This window comes from Vicia villosa, linkage group LG7, assembly GCF_029867415.1.
Source record: "Vicia villosa cultivar HV-30 ecotype Madison, WI linkage group LG7, Vvil1.0, whole genome shotgun sequence".
Classification (NCBI taxonomy): domain Eukaryota; kingdom Viridiplantae; phylum Streptophyta; class Magnoliopsida; order Fabales; family Fabaceae; genus Vicia; species Vicia villosa.
Window position 1 is genome coordinate 5,618,630 of NC_081186.1, and position 22,938 is coordinate 5,641,567.

Below are 22,938 nucleotides of genomic sequence, written 5' to 3' on the forward strand. Positions count from 1 at the left end.
AGGTCGACCTAGTTGCTATGTAGGTCGACCTAACAGACTGATATGAAGATTTCTTCATTTTGAGTCGACCTAAATGGTCTGTGAGTCGACCTAGCAGAGGTATATGGATTTTCCTTCATTTTAGGTCGACCTGGGTTGACAGTAGGTCGACCTAACTGCTGATTTTCTGCATTTTTCATGTTCAGCTTGTGTTGAGTCGACTTATATACATAGTAGATCATCTTGTGCTTTCATGAGTGATCAAATGCTTTACTTTTCTGATTCCTCTTTGTTGTTTGGATGCTCATTTGAGTTTGCCATGAATCAAAAACATCTTTGAGTGTAATCTTGTATTCACATACTCCCCCTTTTTGATGATGGCAAACCATTCGACTAAGCTCTGGTAGTAACTAATAAAGACTCAGCAGAGCTCCCCCGTACATCCAGCATCTATCTCTCAACAGGGCAATCTCTCAACAAAGCTCCCCCGTACATCCAGCATCTATCTCCCCCTTTGTCAACATCAAAAAGAGAAAACAGGAGAATAGAAGAGTAACAAGAGAACCATAGATAATAATGCTAGCATGTATAGTATAGTAGGTAAAAGGTAGTTAATGGTAGAATGAGGCACATATGTGAGCAGAAGCAGTTTTTATGCATGAGGTCACTATAAGCATGTTAATTGATAGCATATTATAGTATCAATGATATTTTTGGAAGTGAACAACAATTACGTTACCGCTTTTTCAATATGACGCCTGGCTTGATGATGAACTACCTTTATGCTAAAAAAAATGTTAGCAAGACAAATAGATATATACATAAAGTAAAGAAATAATATTAAGAGAAAACAAACGTAATTAGCCCAAATTAGAGATATCGAGTATCCCTAATTCCCTACGAATGTTGAAATATTGCTCCGTTGCCAGCGGTTTGGTGAAGATGTCAGCTAGTTGCTTCTTGCTTTCTACATGTTCAAAGGTAACGTCTCCTTTCTCTACATGATCTCGTAGAAAGTGATGCCTTATTTCAATGTGTTTGGTACGTGAGTGTAAGACAGGATTTTTACTCAAGTTTATGGCGCTTGTGTTGTCGCACATGATAGGTATGTGATCAAGCTTAATACCAAAGTCAAGAAGTTGTTGCTTGAGCCATAATATTTGTGCACAGCAGCTTCCAGCAGCTACATATTCTGCCTCAGCAGTGGATAATGCAACCGATACTTGTTTCTTACTATGCCAACTTATTAATGAGTTTGAGAATAGATGACACGTTCCACTAGTGCTTTTTCTATCGGATTTGCAGCCAGCAAAATCTGAATCGGAGAATCCTACCAAATGACACTCATTTCCTTTTGGATACCATAGGCCATATGTAGTAGTTCCACGTAAGTATCACAGAATTCTTTTGACAGCTTTCAAGTGAGATTCTTTTGGGCAAGATTGATATCTTTCTCATCTTTGTCTAGATTTGTATTTGTTGCCATAGGTGTGTCAATTTCCTTTGCTTCACTCATTCCAAATCTTTTGAGCAGCTCCGTACAATATTTAGTTTGATTCACAAACGTTCCATGACTGAGTTGCTTGATTTGTAGGCCCAGGAAGAAATTTAGCTCACCCATGAGACTCATCTCAAATTCACTCTGCATAAGCTTAGAAAAGTCTTTGACAAGTTTTGCATTAGTGGACCCAAATATAATATCATCTACATAAATTTGGACTAAGAGAATATCCTTATCTTTTCTTTTAATAAAGAGAGTAGTATCAACTTTACCTCTAGAGTATCCTTGACTAAGGAGAAATTTGCTCAAACGTTCGTACCAAGCCCGAGGGGCTTGTTTAAGACCGTATAGAGCACGTTTCAGCTTATAAACATGAGTTGGATACATGTAATTCTCAAAGCCGGGTGGCTGAGCAACATAGACTTCTTCATTTATATAGCCATTTAGAAAGGCACTCTTAACATCCATTTGGAATAGTTTGAAGTCTTTAGAACAAGCATAAGCAAGTAAGAGGCGAATAGCTTCGAGACGTGCTACAGGAGCGTATGTCTCTTCATAATCAATACCTTCCTCTTGATTGTAACCTTGGGCAACTAATCTAGCTTTGTTTCTAGTAATAACACCGTTTTCATCAAGTTTGTTACGAAAAACCCATCTAGTGCCTATTACTTGATGATCTCCCGGATGAGGGACTAAGTCCCAAACATCATTCCGTTTAAATTGGTTTAATTCTTCTTGCATGGCCATTAGCCAATGCTCATCAAGTAATGCATCCTTAGCGTTTTTCGGTTCAACTTGTGAAACAAAAGCAAAATGATGGCAGAAGTTACTTATCTTTGAGCGTGTTGTAACGCCCCTTGAGATGTCTCCTATTATATTATCAATTGGATGGTCTTTCACGTTTGTCCAGGCCTTGGGAAGTTCTTCATTGTTTGAGATGCTTTCTTTTTCATTTTCATTGTGAGACTCATCTTTCTCTCTCTCAGCATCTTTCTTTACAATAGTTTCATCCTCATCTTCCTTATCCTTGACAATGTCTTCAGTGGATGGGCCTGCACCATTAAATGAAAGACCTTTCTCGACATATTTTGCATAAGATTCATCAAAAGAAACGTGTACTGACTCTTCTACTATAAGTAATCTCTTATTATATATTCGATATGCTTTGCTAGATTGTGAGTAACCAAGGAATATGCCCTCATCAGCTTTAGCATCGAATTTGCCAAGATTATCCTTACCATTGTTCAAAACAAAACACTTGCAACCGAATACATGGAGATGAGATACATTTGGTTTTCTACCCTTTAGTAATTCATAGGGAGTTTTGTTCAGTATAGGACGTATTGTTATCCTATTCAAAACATAACATGCTGTACTAATCGCGTCAGCCCAGAAATACTTTGGTAGATAACCCTCATTCAGCATTGTTCTTGCCAGCTCCTCTAGAACTCGATTTTTACGTTCAACTACTCCGTTTTGTTGAGGTGTTCTAGGAGCTGAAAAGTTATGCTCAATTCCATGTTTATCACAGTATTTTTCAAAAAGAATGTTTTCAAACTCTCCACCGTGATCACTTCGAATTGCAACTATTTTGTTGTTCATTTTGTTTTGACATAATCTTGCAAATTGAGTAAAGGCTGAAAAAGTTTGACCCTTACTAGGTAAAAAGATTGTCCAACAAAATCTCGAGTAATCATCGACAATGACAAAGCCATAGGTGTTTCCACCTATGCTTTTAGTCCTTGAAGGGCCAAAGAGATCCATGTGAAGTAGTTCAAGAGGGCGTGATGTTGAAACCACGTTCTTTGATTTAAAAGAGATTTTTGTTTGCTTTCCCTTTTGACAAGCATCACATAGATGATCTTTTGAAAACTTCATTTTGGGTAAGCCAATTACTAAATCTTTTGAGACAACTTTATTTAGTAAGTCAAAATTTATGTGGGCGAGACGTCTATGCCAAAGCCATGCATTTGGTACTAGACTTAGATACCTCATCCAAGTTTAGCATGTAGATGTTGTTTACTCTTAAGCCCTTAAACATAATGTCTCTTTTCTTAGTATGTTCTATTGTGCATCCAGCATTTGTAAACATTACTTTAAAATCTTTGTCGCACAATTGACTTATACTTAAAAGATTATGTTTAAGACCTTCTACTAGCAGCACATCAGTTATAGTAGTGGTAGAAGGGTTACCTACACTTCCTTTACCAAGTATGGCTCCCCGATTGTTATCTCCATAGGTGACATACCCCTTTTTCTTTGCTTGAAACTCAACGAAAAGAGATAGGTCTCCAGTCATGTGTCTTGAACATCCGCTATCAAGGAACCACAACCTTTCGGCAATGTCAAGACACTTTTCCTGCAAGATTAATTTAAAGAGGGAGGTCCCCAATTTTCATTGGGTCCTTGGTAGTGAGTACACAATTTGTTGCACTTAGACAACCATTGAAATACTCCTTTAGGAACTAAAATTCTCCTAAATTTGCATTTTTCAATGGTATGTCCCTTTTTGCAACAATAATGACAGGTAATATGATGAGAATATGGAGTTTTGCTAGTTGATGCTTTTGGTACAAAAGTGTATTTACTATATAAAGGAGTATACGATCTTTTGAACTTGTTTGGATCAACCGCAAAAGTCACTTTTGGTTGTAGAGCCTTGTCTAACTTGGCTTTTAGATCTCTCACTTCTTTTTGCCAAATGTGACATGTCTCACAACCAAACCATGATGTAGGATCTATTTCAACTTTGTCCTTTTGAATGTCTAGCATAGATTGTTTTAAAGCTTCCATATCCCTTTCGGTTTTCTCAACTTTTGATTCAAGATATGAAAAAATTTTCTTATTTGAGGCCAAAAGTTTGAAAGCTTTAATTGCATCTCTATGTAATTCTTCAAAAGCAAGTTTTAGTTGAGTATGAGATACCTTATCTACGAGTTCAGGTTTAAGATGACTTACAGCTTTCTTTTTCTTGTTTTGATGAGCCATGAGACATAGGTTTGCTGATTCTTCTTCATCGCTTGACGAGCTTTCACTAGATGAATCACTTTCCCATGCTATGTAAGCTCTTTTAGATTTGTTATGACCTTTGCTTTGGTTCTTCTCCTTTTCTTTCTTAAGGTATGGACAATCCGGTTTGTAGTGACCGGCTTTCCCACAATTGAAGCAAAGACCTTTGATCTTTCCTTTGTTGTCGTCATCTTGTTTGAACATGTTTGATTGCTTTCTATAGTTGATCAATCCTTTGTCGGAATGTTTTGCTCCATTTTTCTTTAGATATTTGTTGTATCTTCGCACAAACAGTCCCATTTCCTCATCATCGGAGTCTTCGTCATCACTTGTGTCACTATCCTTTGGCTCTCGTTTTGAGGTCTTGGAGCTCGAAGCTTTTAGAGCTATTGACTTCTTCTCTACCTCTTTCTCCATGTTCTTTTCTTTCTTTGTCCTCTTCTCATGCATGTCAAGGCATTTAAGATGCTGTTCATGTTCCTCTAGTTTACCAAAGAGAGTGGTAATGTCTAAAGTGTTGAGATCATTTGCTTCCTTAATTGCTGTAACTTTGGGCTGCCATTCCCTGTTCAAACACCTTAAGATTTTGTTAGTAGCAACTGCATTGGAAACATGTCTATCAAGAGAATTTAATCGATTTTTTAGGTGAACGAATCTTTTCTGCATGCTTTCGATGGTTTCACCATCTTCCATGTGGAAAAGTTCGAACTCTTGAGTTAACGTATTGATCCTAGCTAGTTTGACATCATCCGTTCCCTCGTGGGCAACTTGCAATGTGTCCCACATAGCTTTAGCTGATCTACAATGGGAAACGCGATAGTATTCATCAACTCCTAGAGCTGAGATTAGAATGTTTCTCGCTTTCCAATCGTATGCATATTTCTTTTCATCTTCAGCATTCCAAGTATCTTCTGGTTTTGGAACAACTGCACCAGCTGCATTTGTCATAGTGATCTGAAATGGACCATTGACAATAGCTGTCCAGATGTTCCTATCAATTGCATTGATATGGACACACATACAATCCTTCCAATAGCCGTAGTTTTCTCCGTTGAAAACTGGAGCTCTATTATGAGCCCCTTTAGGTCCAGAAGCCATCTTTCCAATAAGTGTTTCACGTAGCACGGAATAAACCAGAGCTCTGATACCACTTGTTAGACGCTGGCCTATAGATCTAGAGGGGGGGGGTGAATAGATCTCACTAAGTTTTTACAGATTTTTCTACAGACTCGAGCGAAAGCGGTTCTGAATCGACTTGCGTCTATTCTGGACCGCTATTGCAAAGGTCGTATGTGTTTCAAAACCAAAGAGTAAGTGGAAATGATGGTGAAGTAATATGATAGCTAACCAATACGTTTAACAACTGAAATCCAATTAACTTCTAGATTGACGACTTTGATTTGCAATGCAGTAAGATTGGATTAAGCAAAAACACAAACACTTGGTGATACGTTCAAATTGATAGTGATTCAAGTTGTGGTGAATTGTGATGTTTGTGCAGAACTTTAATTCACAATTTTAACACTCGAATCGTTGATCAATTTTGCACTTATAACCAATTATGAACAGAAAGTAAAAGAGAAAGTAAAAGCGACAAGAACACGATATTTGTTTAGGCAGTTCGTCGATCGTCCTCGCTACGACTACGTCTGCCCCCAATTCCAAATTGAAATTGGGTAATCTTTCATTAATGTTGAAAGTAGTATATACAAAGAAGATAACAAAGCGATAAACGATAAACCAATTATGTCGATCCTTTGAATCTTCTTCCCCCTTAATCTTGACCAAGATCAAGGTTATCCAAGAGCTTCACTTTGATTCCCTTCTGCAGTGTCTTGATTCCTTGAACTCCCCGTTCCTCAATCGTTACACTCAGCCGAATCCTCAATGAACGCCTCTTGATAAAAACCCCCAAGAACCACCCGTCGTGGAGGACAAAACCCGCAGATTTTATTCACCAACACACCCCACAAACCTTCACCCACTAGGAATCTTCAATTCCGTTCCATGGACGTTATCGAACTCATCACTAACCCGCAACGCAAGAATGATTATGTGTAATTGTGTTGGAGATGATGAAGAACGAAGATGAGAAGCGTTTGTGTATCTTTCAGTCGTTGGTGTTGCTTTGAATAATTAACCCTTGAACAATATATATGATTGCATAGCAGTTGGAATCAAGAATAACTGAATTTTGGACTTTCTTGATCAGTTAGGTCGACCTCTTGTAGAGGTTAGGTCGACCTAGCAGTGCTTGCTGAATTTTGCTCCCAGTTAGGTCGACCTGTTGAAGGAGTAGGTCGACCAGAATCCTCTTCTGGTGCGTTCTGGGAACATTTTCTCAGATTAGGTCGACCTAGTTGCTATGTAGGTCGACCTAACAGACTGATATGAAGATTTCTTCATTTTGAGTCGACCTAAATGGTCTGTGAGTCGACCTAGCAGAGGTATATGGATTTTCCTTCATTTTAGGTCGACCTGGGTTGACAGTAGGTCGACCTAACTGCTGATTTTCTGCATTTTTCATGTTCAGCTTGTGTTGAGTCGACTTATATACATAGTAGATCATCTTGTGCTTTCATGAGTGATCAAATGCTTTACTTTTCTGATTCCTCTTTGTTGTTTGGATGCTCATTTGAGTTTGCCATGAATCAAAAACATCTTTGAGTGTAATCTTGTATTCACATGATTATGTTTAATATATTCCATGATCGAAACATATTTAACTCACATGTGACGAGTATGTGCAAATGACATGATATTTATACGATGGATTTTGTCTAATATTATGTGCATATAATACAATGTAAATTGTTTTCCCGTCGTTCCGGTTGGACGTTCGGATGCTTGATTTTTGTGAACTTGCCTTGGTTGAATATGCGTGAATCGGAGTATAACCGTACTACTAGGATAGTAAATCCTGTTTACCCACTATGTGGATGCCCATTGGTAGCCCGTGTGGCGTTTGTGTTATGTATTATATACCATGGATGATTTGGCTTTATGCCTGTTGTATATACGTGTCTATATCCGTATATTTTGCGTTACCTGAGCTACTATTGCGGTGGAAGCAAGTGAGGGTCTTTAATGGCGTTTCCCACTTGGTAACTCACCTGCGTGATTAGTATGGTAAGTGGGTGATGCCACGTAGGCAATCACTGAATTACTTGCCTCTAGTAACGTCAATTAGACAGTGTTACTAGGCTTTCTCCCGGTGGGCTTGTACTTCGAAGAGAATGTATTGCACCTGTTTACTCACCTGCGTATAAAGGATGAATACCATTGCAGTGGAAGCAAGATCGGGGTCTTTAATGGCGTTTCCCACTTGGTAACTCACTGGCGTGCTTGGTGATGAGGTTGTAAATGCCACGTAGGCAATGGTACAACTTAACTCATCTCGGGTGGAATTCCATATAGGAATGACCCGAATTCATCGTGCGGTGTGCTTGTGCAAGTCTTTCGACATATATGTACTTGGATACTCATCGAGGGTACGTGGCAGAGGTAGCCTAGTTAGATGGGTATAACTCCTTGATTCCTCACATAAGGATGTGAGTTTGCATATTGTGAATTGTTGTTTTATTGAACGCCTCATTGGATAGTTAAGGGACTTCCAATTGTGGTGATACCCTTGTTTGTATTTGCACCTAAACGTGAGGCATAACCCCGGATTCTAGGTGAATCTTTTTATGATGCATGTACCTTGTAGAACCGAGCTAAACCTTAAGATAGGGAGGCTCACTGAGATTTTGTAATCTCACCCCAATCAACTTATATTTTTTCAGGTGCAGTTTAGTAGCTTTTGATAGATAGCCGGTTCGGATTGATGGCTTGAAGTGGTGTCGGCTCGAAGACCTCGTTGATTTTGACATTCCGCTGTGCAAGATCCATTGAAGACCCATGTATTGTGCTACTTAGTAGAATTTCATGTTGTATTTTATATGGATCAAATATTGTACCTTGACTTGTGTATGTACTCAATATCAATTTTAACGTTTCATGCATAATATACTAGTCAGTTATGTATGGGGTGTTACAATCATGTTCATTCAATAAAATCATGGGACGTTTGCATATTCAAATTTTGTGATCCTTTTTTCTTTCTTTGCTTTATTCATTTTTCAAATAGCTATGTTTTCTTACACACACCCACATAAATAAATGCAGATTCACATTCACTCTGGATCCTGTTGATAACGATTCTGCTATTGCCCGTCATGACTTTGAAAATCCGATCTACCAAACTGAGGACGAAAGTGAGGAAGATTGTGAAGTACCAAGAGAACTTGCAAGGCTGCTAGAACAAGAAGAAAATACTATACAGCCGCATGAAGAACCAATTGAGGTTATCAACTTGGGCAATGACGAAGAAAAGAAAGAAGTCAAGATAGGGGCTGATCTAGAAGACAGTGTCAAGCAAACACTGATTCAAATGTTACAAGATTATGTTGAGATATTTTCTTGGTCCTATGAAGATATGCCTGGCCTTGACACGGATATTGTGGTTCATCGCCTGCCGACTAAAGAAGGTAGCAGTCCAGTTAAGCAGAAACTGCGGAGGAGTAGGCCCGATATGTCCAAGAATATCAAAGACGAGGTTGAAAAGCAATTCAATGCCGGCTTTCTGAATGTTGTGATTTATCCTCCTTGGATAGCTAACATAGTACTTGTGCTCAAAAAAGTCGGGAAAGTCAGAATGTGTGTAGACTACAGAGATCTGAACCGGGCAATCCCCAAAGATGATTTCCCTTTACCTCACATCGATGTACTGGTTGACAATACTGCATAATGCAAGTGTTATACCCCAAAATTTGCCCGCATCTTTTTTCAAGAAAACTCCAATCTAAAAATTAGGAGTTTCATATAATCATGGATTTTATTTCATAAATATCCTGACATATGAAATACTTAGTTTTTAGAATTTTTCTTATACAGTATTTTGGCTCGCTGTCAAATTTATTCTTACGCAAACGCCAGTTACTGTTTATTACTTCACACACGCTATTTATTTGATATTTATTTACAGATAAATAGTACTAACGCAATTGGTACAGAACTAAATCTTTTGCAGGCGCAGAGTCGAGGATTCAAACTGTACTGGTAAACAAGTAAATTATTACTAATTTTTGTTTCCCACTAACTTTTGTACTATATTCCATTATTTTCAAAATCTCTTCAGATCTCTTTTTTCAAAAATCAAATCCTAACTTTATTCTGTACATCTCTTTTTCCCAACACTATCATACACTTTCTTTCAAATCTTACTTCCACTCAAATTTTCCTTTTTGTACGGAATCACTTCATTCCCCAATGTCTCTATCCTTCTTTTCATTCTATAAATACCTCTCATTTTTTTCATAAAAATCTGACATCAAATTCTAACTCATCTCTCAAATTTCTACTTCATATTCATTCTTTCTTCTTCCCCGACAAAATGGCAAAGCGGATGGAAACGTGTTTTCTTATGGTCATCACCGTTGTGGTGGTAATCATGTCTTTCTTCTGTCTACATAGCCCTGAAAACTGTGGAGCTGGGATGCTTGCATTCCCAATCATCTACATGTTATTATTTGTAGCATGGGTTATTAATCTTCATTCTTAAAGTTTGTCGTATCTCCTATTTCTTAAATGTACCGTTTACTCGTCGTACTGTTCATGATAGTATGCAATATTTGTACTGTCAGTATTAAATGTTGTACTATTTGTCATACTGTTGCTTAATTATTCAGATAATATTTTGTGTGTTTTCTGCCAGTCAAATATTTATTTTTCTGTGCATTATATGATTTTTAGGGTTATTATCGGTAATTTTGCTCGCGTACAGTAAATATTAGTTATTTATTATGTCTGTGTTTTTAACAAGTCATGTAAATAAACTTTCATCTTTCACATAAAACAAAAACAACAAAAAGAAAATTAACTTTGACTGTTGATTTTTCACTCTAACTGCTACATTAATACCCGAACAGTCAGTTGACACTCAAACTGCTGACAGTACAATTCTCCGTGTTTTGTACCATCAATCAAATCAAACTTTTGCATTTCAAAATTCCAAGATTTTTGTCCTAGAAGTCTTCTGAATATCACATGATTAGCTGAGACACAGCACTGCACAAAAATCAGGTACGCTTAACTGTCTCCTACACAAACAGTCCCTAATTAGGGTTTCTTGTTTTTTCAGGAGAAACAAGTTTTTGAGACCTCAAATGGATTTCATGGACCTCCATACATCTCAAAGTACCATCATACAAATTTTCAAACTTCAATTCACTCAAACGCACCGTCAGCAGCTCAAACAGTCAACAGACGACCCGTTTGACCAAAAAAGTCAACAGACAGTCAAAAATAAAATTTTTTGTTAAAGGATTCATCATTTGATCATTGGATGATCATAATTCATCAAAGAAAGATCAAAAATCAACAAAACCCTAAGATTCAAAATTAGGGTTTTCTCCTAAAAAGTCAACTGAACTTTGACTGGTCATAACTCTCTCATCCTTCATCCAAAAAATTCAAACTAAAGCTCATCTTGAAGGAAATTCAATTATCTTTCAAATGCAATTGATCCCATGGTAATTACATTCACCATTTGAAAAATATGAACAAAGACATTACAGGTCATTTTCAAAGTCAACAAAAAGACACTTTTTTCAAAAGGACACACAAGGAGCATCAAAAATCATTTTGACATGACACCAAAGACATTGGTTAGAAGACTCTTTGAGGTTTCCAAAAAGTGAAAGATCTCCTTCATATGACAAAAATTGAGGGATTTACACCTTGTTGAAGTTGGCTAAATTTTGGGAAAATGCATAAAACCAACATTGCTCAAAAATGTATTTTTTCCAAATGGGGCCAAGTTTTCATAGTTCAAACATGTTTGCCATGATATAATGAGCCTCCCACGACCAAGACAAAGCCCACACCATTTTTATTCATTTTTGGTTTAATTTTATCCTATTTTAAGATTAAATGAAAATGGAAAATGGAAGGATAATGGATAGCTTAGTTTCTAAGCATGAGTCATCAAAGAATCTTTAATTTTCTGCAGAAGATTGAAGTACAAGGCAAGAGAATTGAAGAGGAGCAAGACTTGGTCAACAATTCAAAGATTTTTAATATTTAAAAATCAAGAATTCAACAAAGGCAATCAATGCTTCTTGGCTTGGATTCTAAGCACAACATGGCTTATAAATAGCTTAGCTTACTTCACAAATAGGGGGACACGAATTCAGAACAAAATCTATGTTTGAAACATACTTGTATCATGTTTGAAATATTTTAAGAAATTTAAAATTCGAATTTTAAGTTTCAGTCCAATTCAAGTTCAAATATCCATTCCAAAACATTCCTCATGTATCATTGAACGTTTCCAAATCATTTCCAAGCTTGGAGGCAGTCACAATCATACCTCAGAGCTCACGATTTATACCAAGTAAAATCAACATCGAATCCATACTTCCACGCGTTTTAAATAATTTTTTATTATATATCCATGTTTAGATTAACCTAATGAATGTTTCTGGATAGTTAATTAAGGTTTGGTCACAGATTCAAGGAGATGCCATAGCTAGGGTTTTCCAAGTCCTTTTAGGGCTTTCCCCTACAGGTAAAATTAGCCTCAATTAAAGGCATGGCTGAGTTCGTGGGATTCAGACGAATTCATGGGCACCCTCGCGAAATATTTTTGTGTTGTTTTGCTTGTATTCGTATTGACAGGGTTATAGCAACGACCAGGAACCGTCACTAAAAGCAGTTGCAGACCTAAAACAACGGTCTGGAGGTTGAAGATGACCACGCGTCGCTCCCTCACTCACTGGTTTGCGCGCGCGTTGGGTTTGAAATAAATGGATCCTGTGCGTTAAGATGTACACGTTATCATGCTCCCTCTCATTCCAGGCCATCTGATCTCATTATTTCCTCCATCCAACGTATCTGAATGCTCATCCTTACCATAGACCTTTCTATTAACCACACCAGATCATTAATTATATATATTTTCATTTTATTTTAATTTCTTTGCAAAATTAATTTAAAATAGTTCCAAAAATAAAAAAAATATAATAAAAATATTTTTAGGCTTCTAAAATAATATTTTATTTTTTGACATAAAATATTTTATTTTTCTTCAAATATCTAAATATTTTGCATAATTAATTAGTATATATTTATATATTTGCTTTTTAATTATTTTCAACCAATCAAAAAATCATTAAAAAATTGTTCTTTACATTAAATATAGTTTATATATTATAGGCTAATTTTGTACATATTTAGAGTAATTTTCTCTTTAAGTTTTAATTATTTGTGTAATTATTTGTATAATTATGTATTAATTAACTTAATTAATTTCAAACCAATTTCAAAAATCCCAAAAAAAATTAGTTTTGTTTTAAAATTAATTGAAAAGCATTTTGAACACATTTTAAACTTAATTTTTAGGTTTAAATTTATTTTCATCCTTTTTCCTCATTTTAATTTAATTAATCATGCATTAATTCTAATTAAAATCAATCATAAAAAATCCAAAAACATTTCTTTATTTTCTTGCAATTTAAATTCCTAGATAAATGTATAGGTTGTCAAATCCATGTAAATAGTGTAGTTTACATTTCCCGCACAATCGATGTAATAGCGTAGATTTACTTTCCGCATTTTTCATTTCCGCATTTTAAATTCCAGCACATATAAACTGCGTGTATGCCAAAGATAAAATTGAACCGTTAGATCACTAACTTCAAAGATAAAATATTTGAATCCAAACACAAATCACACTTGCACCTCATAAGGTAATCCCTTTTCTCGTTCTTTTCAAAATCAAAGTCAAATTCTATTATTTCAAACGCAAAATCGAACTTTTGTTTATATCCGGTGAAAGGATAGATTTTTAAAGGATCATTACAAAATTCAATTTACAAAGGTATTTGAAACCACATACGAGCATTTAAAAGCAATTGAAAACAAGTGAGCTAAGCAAATTAAAGAGCCCATGGATAACCATGGATACAAAGGGTGCTAACACCTTCCCTTTGTATAACCTACCCCCTTACCCAGAATTTCTTAAAGGTCTTTTTTCTGTTTCTTTTATAAACCTTTCCTTAATTGGATAAAATAAAAGGTCGGTGGCGACTCTCTGATTTTCAAAAACAAAAGCAAAAACAAAAAGAGTCAGTTCGCGTATCTCTCCGCGAGAGGTATGGCAAAAATCGAGGGCCACAGAACTGGCGACTCTGCTGGGGACATTACTTTCTAAAAAATGTTTTCAAAAGGGGTTACCTTTAGAGAATAGATCACTCCGATGTTTTCAATTGTTTGACTTGATTGCTCTATTTTTCAAAGGTTTGTTTGGGTATTTTGTTTGTGTGAAAGATTCTAACCCGAATCTCGAGATACCTTAAGTATGTGACAATAGACCAAGGAAACTATACGGCATGTACCGATACGGTTGATCTGGTAGTCACCGTTAGTGCGATACTTTGGTTTATACTGATGTCCCTTGAAAACGATCAAGGAGTATGTTAGGCTTCCGAAATGTCATTAAACACTAATTTGTCTTAGAACCTTTTAGTTGAACTTGACTTGTGGCCTATTAAGTGGCTAGCTTTGAAATTGATCGAAGTTAGTTATCCTCGAGGAATATTTTGATCGGTCGTCCGAGCACCGTATTGGGATGTTACCTCCAAGGATCATAGAACCCGAATACTATTTTAGGACAGGTTTTAACCAACTCAACTTCAGTGGGGAGGGTATCACCTATCAGCTTCATGCAAGCCTTTAAACCTAAGGCTATTGTTTGATTTGTTTGTGTGTGCCACATGTTTGACATCATAACATCATAAGCATCATAAGCATATCATTTTTTCACTAATCATTTCAAGGATCAAAGAGTTTACCTTTGTTTTGTTATTGCATGTAATGGCTCCCGCCACCAGAGATTACATCCGAATCAACATCTCAACGGTGCCATCTGAACTAAAAAACTTAGTGTCAGAATTCCCCAGGAATGTTCAATTCACCGAAAAACATGGTCACCTACTCCATTTGGTTACCTCAAAATTTGAAGAAGACATGATACGGGTCCTGTTCCAGTTCTTTGACCCTGAACATCATTGCTTTACCTTTCCAGATTACCAGTTAGTACCCACTTTGGAAGAGTTTTCTAAACTAATTGGTTTACCTGTTCGAGATCAATTACCTTTCACTGGTTTAGAAAGGATTCCAAAACCTGAAATCATTGCTGCTGCCTTACATTTGCGAAAATCAGAAATCGAGTCCAATTGGGAAACAAAGAGTGGAGTTAAGGGTTTGCTTGCTAAGTTCTTAATGGAAAAGGCTCGATTACTACTAGAAAACAAAAGTTATCCAGCTTTTGAGGAGGTTGTGGCTCTTTTGATCTATGGTTTGGTTTTATTCCCTAATCCCGACCAGTTCATAAGTGTGCACATCATCAACCTTTTCCTAACCCGTAACCCGGTACCAACTTTGCTGGGAGAGATTCTACATTCTCTACACACTCGTACCATGAAGAAACGAGGAACTCTTATGTGTTGTATACCACTACTAGCTAGATGGTTTACATTTCATCTTCCCCGATCAGTGCTGAGAAATGAACAATGAATGCAATGGTCTCGCAGGATTATGTCTTTGTCTCATTCAGATATCCGTTGGAACAACTTCTTTCAAAGAGACATTACTATCATTGATCATTGTGGGGAGTATCCTAATGTGCCTCTACTTGGCATCAAAGGGGGCATCACTTACAATTCCTCTTTAGCTTTACGCCAATTCGGATATGCACGGAGCAACGGTCCTCACGACATGATTATCCGTGGCATTGTGTTTGATTACGAGGATGATTCCCATATACACCGACGAAGGTTCATACATGCATGGGGCAGTGTCTATAGAATAGAAAGCAAAACTTTGGGGCAATGGAATTCTATTCCTATGGAACCTTACCTCAGATGGGTGCGGGCTCGTGCTCAGAAACTCATCATGCCATATCCCGCTATTCTACCTGTGACTATTGAGCCAGAAGTCGGAGGAGACGAACCTCAAGTTATCCTACATCCAGATATGCCAACTGACTTGGAAGAGTTGCAAAAATCTTGGGTTCAATTAAAAGAGGGAAGAGACACCTTCAAAGCACACTGTCAAGACTATGAGAGAAGATTATTGGAGCTCACCGGACAACTCCAAGAAGAACAGCAGATCAACACATTCCTGGGTGCAAAGAGAAAGTGTCCATGGGAGACTTGAGGGATCATTCATTTCCTTTATTTCTGTTTTGTAAGCCCGAATGAGGCAAAGAAAAAAAAAAGCAAAAAAAAAAAAGAAATAAATTGTTTAACTAATGTTTGTTTCTCCTTTGTTTTAACAAATCTAAACTCTAAGATCCTTGAAAACATTGCATATACATTTCATTCATATACATTGCATATACATTTCATTCATTCATACACATTGCATAAACAGGTTCACATGACGGATTTCTAATCTCCTCGCTGTTTATTTCAGTCAGAAGAGATGGAATCTGAAACAAGCATCAAGAATCTCGAAGCACAGAACGCCCAAGTTCAAGTGGCAATTCTGGAACTGGAAAAGGGGCAACAAGAACTGAAAGCCCTGATGATCAAGAAGAAAAAGAAGCCCAAAGGATCTGTAGGCTTGAGCCAACTGAAAAGAAAGATCAAGATCCCAGCCAAAAAGTTCAAAAAGCCACCCATCCCTGAAATAGTCGGTGATGGTGAACAAGGAGACAATCACAGCAACCAGGGTTCTGCCAAACCCTCTCTCTCTTCCAATGAAGAAGATTATCATTCTGGAGACGAACAGGATGATGACAAATACCAGCAGTTGGAAGAACGCATGAAAGCTATGGAGATACAAAAAATACCTGGTTTAGATTTCAATGATCTGGGACTCGTCTTAGATGTTGTTATCCCTCCAAAGTTCAAAGTTCCTGTCTTTGCAAAATATGATGGAGTTTCTTGCCCAAAACTACATATGAGGTCCTATATAAGGAAGATACAACCTCACACAACAGATAACAAATTGTGGATTCACTTCTTCCAAGAAAGTCTGTCGGGTACACAACTCGAGTGGTACTACCAACTGGAAAGTACAAAAGTCCATACCTGGGAAGATTTAGCTGCTGCTTTTTACAAACAGTATCAATACAATGCTGATCTTGCACCAACCCGTACTCAACTAAGGGGCATGTCCATGGCACAAAAAGAGAGTTTCAAAGGATATGCGCAAAAGTGGAGAGATATGGATGGAAGGGTTCAACCACCCTTATCTGATCGCGAGCTGGTCGGCATGTTCATGGGCACTTTAACTGGCCCTTTCTATAGTCATTTGCTGGGAAGCTCATCGTCAGGTTTCACTGACCTGATATTGACCGGAGAACGTGTCGAAAGTGGCATTCAAAATGGAAAAATTCAAATAGGCTCCTCCTTTGGTACTACAAAAAGGCCCATCAGTGGGAGAAATTAGGTCAATACAATGCAAATTCAGAAAGGTCGCAAGAATGAGCATCACCAATCTATAGGGGCAGTTCTGATCTCCGCATCAGCACCTCAAAAAGACTAACAGCCAAAATATACGCGTCGACCAGATGCGCCAAGAAGAAATTTCACCAGAATTAACATGCCAATCTCTCAAGCATTGCAGCATTTGCTAAAAGCAGATCTGATCACATTAAAAGATCCTCCAAAGAATGTCAACACTTCCTCTCCGAGTTATCGCCCCGATGCAACATGTGCGTATCACTCAAACTGTCCAGGACATGACGCAGATCACTGCTGGGCCCTGAAAAATAAAATACAAGATATGTTAGATGCTGGGGAAATTGAGTTCGATCCTCCAGAAACTCCAAATGTCATCACGGCACCTATGCCGAAGCATGACAAAACTGTTAACGCTATCCTAGACACTGTTTACATCTATGATGTGAGCGAATTATCAACCCCACTCCTCGAAGTCAAAGGAAAGCTAATCCAAGCTGGTTACTTTCCAGGTTGTGATCCTGATTGCTTTTATTGCACCTACTCGCCCAACGGTTGTGAAAATCTGAGAATGGGAATTCAAAAGTGGATGGATCTCCGTATCATTATGTTTGAGAGGCTCCCTTCTATGGACGTGTTATGCGAAGTCTTTGCAAACGGGATGAGAATAGAAGATGTCTCAGTAATCTCCAGCTTACCATTCAAAATCTCTGCCAAGGCTCCGTTCAAAATTTCTGCTACACTCAAAATGGCATCAGTAATCATTGCTAGTCCAACTCCATTTCCATACTCCTCCGACAAAGCTGTCCCGTGGGGTTACGACACTAATGTTTATGTCCATGGAGTTAAGCAGGGTACCTCGAATGAAGAGGCCACAAAGTTAACTGCTCCAACTGTGGATAATATTGTGGGTACCAACAAGATCACGAGAAGTGGAAGGATCTTTTCACCAGAAATTTCTCCAAATATTGCTGCCGGTCTAGTCCAGGTCCCAGTTCCTAATCAAGATGACAACGCTCGAGGCAAAGAGCCACAAGTTGAGCCAGTTCAAATACCAGTGGAAGTCACTATTGAAGATCCATCAAAACAAGAAATGGAGGAAATATTGAAAATCATCTGTAAGAGTGATTACAATATTGTCGAGCAACTAGGGCACACTGCTTCAAAAATCTCAATGCTATCTCTGCTAAAGTATTCAGAAGCTCATGCCAAAGCTCTGATGAAGTTCCTGAAAGCTGCCCATTTGCCTCAAGAAATTTCAGTCGATCAATTTGAAAATTGTGTTGCCAATCTAACCGTGAATAACAGCCTCGGTTTCTCTGATGTTGATCTAACCCCTGCTGGAAAAAATCACAACAAAGCCCTACATATCTCCATTGAATTTAATGGCACCACTCTATCTCATGTGCTGGTAGATAACGGTTCTTCTTTGAACGTGTTACCAAAAACAGTACTAGAAAAACTTGACTTCGAAGGAATTATGTTACAACCAAGCGATGTTGTGGTAAGAGCCTTCGATGGGTCAACAAGAACAGTGTACGGAAAGGTGAATCTCCCAATTAGAGTGGGCTCTCAGATCTTTGATTCTATCTTTTACGTAATGGAAATTCACCCAGCATATTCCTGTTTACTTGGACGCCCTTGGATACATGGGGCAAACGCTGTAACTTCTACCTTGCATCAGAAGTTGAAATATCCAGTAAAAGGAAAGATTGTCACAGTTTATGGCGAAGAGGAATATGTGGTTAGTCACCTAAGCAATTCCAAATATGTTGAGTTGGATGACGAATTCATCGAAACTCCCTGCCAATCTTTTGAGGTGGTCTCTCCAGATGTCTCTACCACCAAGCATATTTCTGCTACTCCAACTACAACTATGGCTTCTCTCAAAGATGCCAAAGCTGTGATCGAAAAAGGTGATTGCACAGTATGGGGACAACTTCTCGATATAACATACAAGTCCGACAAGCTAGGCCTGGGCTATGATAGTGGAAATCAAAAGAATGATCAAAGTCTTTGTTCTGGAGGATTAATGTCACATTTCATCAGCCAAGGAGTAAACGCCATTGAAGACGATGGAGTGTTCTTGAACCATATCATTCAGCCATATCCAGATGAAATTCCACCCATTTCCATGGGAATGTGGGATACTTTGGGAGATCCAAGCGGCGGATATAATTATCAATATACCGCACCTCAGAGTTCTTTTATTGCTATGGAAGATATGACCCCAACTGGATGGGGTGATCAATTTGAGAATGACAAAAGTATCACAAGTCCTAGCACTGAGCAATATCAAAATTCACCTAAAGAAGTTTGGGATACGCTAAGAGAGCCAAGTGGCAAATATGACTTTATGGTGAAGTATTACGCTCCTCCGAGCTCACAAGTCGCCATTGAAGACATTGTCCCAACTGGATGGGATGAACATTGCGAAGACAATTTCACTCCTGAAGAAGCTTGGGAAATACCAAATAACGAGGGTTGTTTTCTGTCAGAGTACACCCCTCACCAGAATGCACAAGTCTCTATCCAAAACATCATCCCGACTGGATGGGACGGCCTTATCGAGCATCTCGCTCAGCCAACAGAGATATCTCAGCCTGGGCTCTCGTATCCAGCGGAGTATATCACTTATCCCGAAAGATCACCGGCTCATTTCCCCACTAATGAAATCAATGATGTGGAAGGTGAAGAAGACAACTGCAACTGGAACAGCTGGATACTCCCTGCTCACAACAATGGATTGAACAACTGGAAAGCTGAGGATGTGATCCCCTTTGATCAGGAGTAAATGCAATTTCCTGTTTTCTTTGTGTATATTGTGCAAAGATAAAAATGGTTCCTGTACTATCGAACCATGAGCTTGAAAGCCGTGTGCCTTGCCCGAAGCACACTGGTCCTTTTATAAGGGCTTGTCATATCATGATCATGTGTATTCAATAAAATCATGGGACGTTTGCATATTCAAATTTTGTGATCCTTTTTATTTCTTTGCTTTTCAAATAGCTATGTTTTCTCACACACACTCACATAAATAAAATGCAGATTCACATTCACATTGGATCCAGTCGATAACGATTCTGCTATTGCCCGTCATGACTTTGAAAATCCGATCTACCAAACTGAGGACGAAAGTGAGGAAGATTGTGAAGTACCAAGAGAACTTGCGAGGCTGCTAGAACAAGAAGAGAAGGCTATACAGCCTCATGAGGAACCAATTGAGGTTATCAACTTGGGCAGCGACGAAGAAAAGAAAGAAGTCAAAATAGGGGCTGATTTAGAAAACAGTGTCAAGCAAAGACTGATTCAAATGCTGCAAGACTACGTCGAGATATTCGCCTGGTCCTATGAAGATATGCCAGGCCTTGACACGGACATTGTGGTTCATCGCCTGCCAATCAAAGAAGGTAGCACTCCAGTCAAGCAGAAACTACGGAGGAGTAGGCCTGATATGTCAAAAAAGATCAAAGATGAGGTTGAAAAGCAATTCAATGCCGGCTTCCTGAAAGTTGTAAGTTATCCTCCTTGGATAGCTAACATCGTGCCTGTACCTAAAAAAGACGGGAAAGTCAGAATATGCGTAGACTACAGAGATCTGAACCGGGCAAGCCCCAAAGATGATTTCCCTTTACCTCACATCGACATACTGGTTAATAATACCGCACAATGCAAGGTATTCTCCTTTATGGATGGATTCTCAGGGTACAATCAAATCAAGATGGCACCCGAAGACATGGAAAAAACAACCTTCACAACACCCTGGGGAACCTTTTGTTACAAGGTAATGCCCTTTGGTTTAAAGAACGCAGGAGCAACCTATCAACGTGCAATGGTAGCTCTATTTCATGATATGATTCATCAGGAGATAGAGGTGTATGTCGATGATATGATTGCAAAATCCAACACCGAGGAAGAACATCTGGGTCATCTCTACAAACTGTTTGACAGACTCAAGAAATACAGGTTGCGACTGAACCCAAATAAGTGTACCTTTGGAGTGAGATCCGACAAACTCTTAGGTTTCATCGTCAGCAGCAAAGGTATTGAGGTTGATCCTGCCAAGGTCAAAGCCATTCAAGAAATGCCTATACCCCGTACCGAGAAACAAGTCAGAGGGTTCTTGGGACGTCTGAATTACATCGCCCGATTTATTGCCCACATGACTACTACTTGTGTGTCGATCTTCAAACTGTTGAAGAAAGATCAAGTGGAAAGGTGGAATGACAAATGCCAGTTAGCCTTTGACAAAATCAAAGAGTATCTTCAAAAACCGCCAATCTTGCTACCACCTTTGGAAGGAAGACCCCTGATAATGTACCTAACTGTGTTAGAAGATTCAATGGGGTGCGTACTGGGGCAACATGACGAGTCCGGCCGAAAGGAGCAAGCAATCTACTATCTTAGCAAAAAGTTTACCGATTGTGAAACAAGATACTCACTACTCGAAAAAACTTGCTGTGCCTTAGCACGGGCGGCTCGCCGGCTAAGACAGTATATGCTAAATCACACCACTTTCCTAATCTCCAAAATGGATCCTATCAAGTACGTGTTCGAAAAACCTGCTCTCTCTGGAAGAATAGCAAGATGGCAAATGATCTTAACAGAATATGACATTCAATACACTTCACAAAAAGCAATCAAAGGAAGTGTGGTAGCTGATCATCTGGCTCATCAGGCAGTGGATGATTATCAAGCATTGAACTTTGACTTCCCAGACGAAGACATTATGCTAGTCAATGACTACAAACAACCAAGACCAGAAGAAGGACCCGAGCCAGGATCCCGGTGGACTATGGTTTTTGACGGAGCTTCTAACGCACTTGGCAATGGCATCGGAGCTGTGATCATTTCTCCTGCAGGAGGTTACACACCATTCACTGCCAGATTATGCTTCAACTGCACTAACAATATAGCTGAGTACGAAGCATGTATTCTGGGTCTCAAAGCTGCAATTGATTTAAGAATCAAGTTCCTGGAGGTCTACAGAGACTCGGCCTTGGTAATTTACCAAGTCAAAGGGGAATGGGACACGAAGCACCCGAATCTAATTCCTTACAAAGAATATGTGCTGAGTCTGATTCCTTATTTCGAAGAAATCACTTTTGAACACATCCCACGCGAGGAAAATCAACTAGCTGATGCCTTAGCTACCATGTCATCCATGTTCAAAGTCAGGTGGGACAATGAGGCGCCGATAATCACCATTTACAGACAAGATGAACCATCCTATTGCAATGAGATCGATGCCGAAGGAACAGAAGAAAAACCATGGTTCCATGAAGTAAAAAGATATCTCGAAGCTCAGGAGTACCTTGAAGGGGCGTCCATTAATGACAGAAAGTTTCTAAGGAGATTTGCTGCCAAATTCTTTCTGTGTAATGGGACCCTATACAAACGCAACCATGACTCGACTTTACTTCGTTGTGTAAACAAGAAGGAAGCAGAACAGATTATGGAAGACATACACAATGGTGCCTTCGGTACTCATTCAAGTGGACATACAATGGCTAAAAAGATCCTCAAAGCAGGTTATTACTGGTCTACCATGGAGATGGACTGCCATCATCATTCCAGAACCTGTCACAAATGTCAGATATATGCTGACAAAGTACATGTACCTCCAGTCCCGTTAAACGTGCTGACGGCTCCTTGGCCTTTTGCAATGTGGGGTATTGATATGATTGGAGAAATCAAACCTACTGCCTCCAACGGATATCGCTTTATCCTGGTCACTATTGACTACTTCACAAAGTGGGTAGAAGCAGCTTCATTTGCTTCTGTCACCAAGAATGTGGTGGCCCGATTTATCAAGCACAATCTCATTTGTCGGTATGGCATTCCCGAAAGGATCATCACGGACAATGGCACAAATCTAAACAACAGAATGATTACTGAACTCTACACACAATTCCAGATCAAACATCATAATTCCTCTCC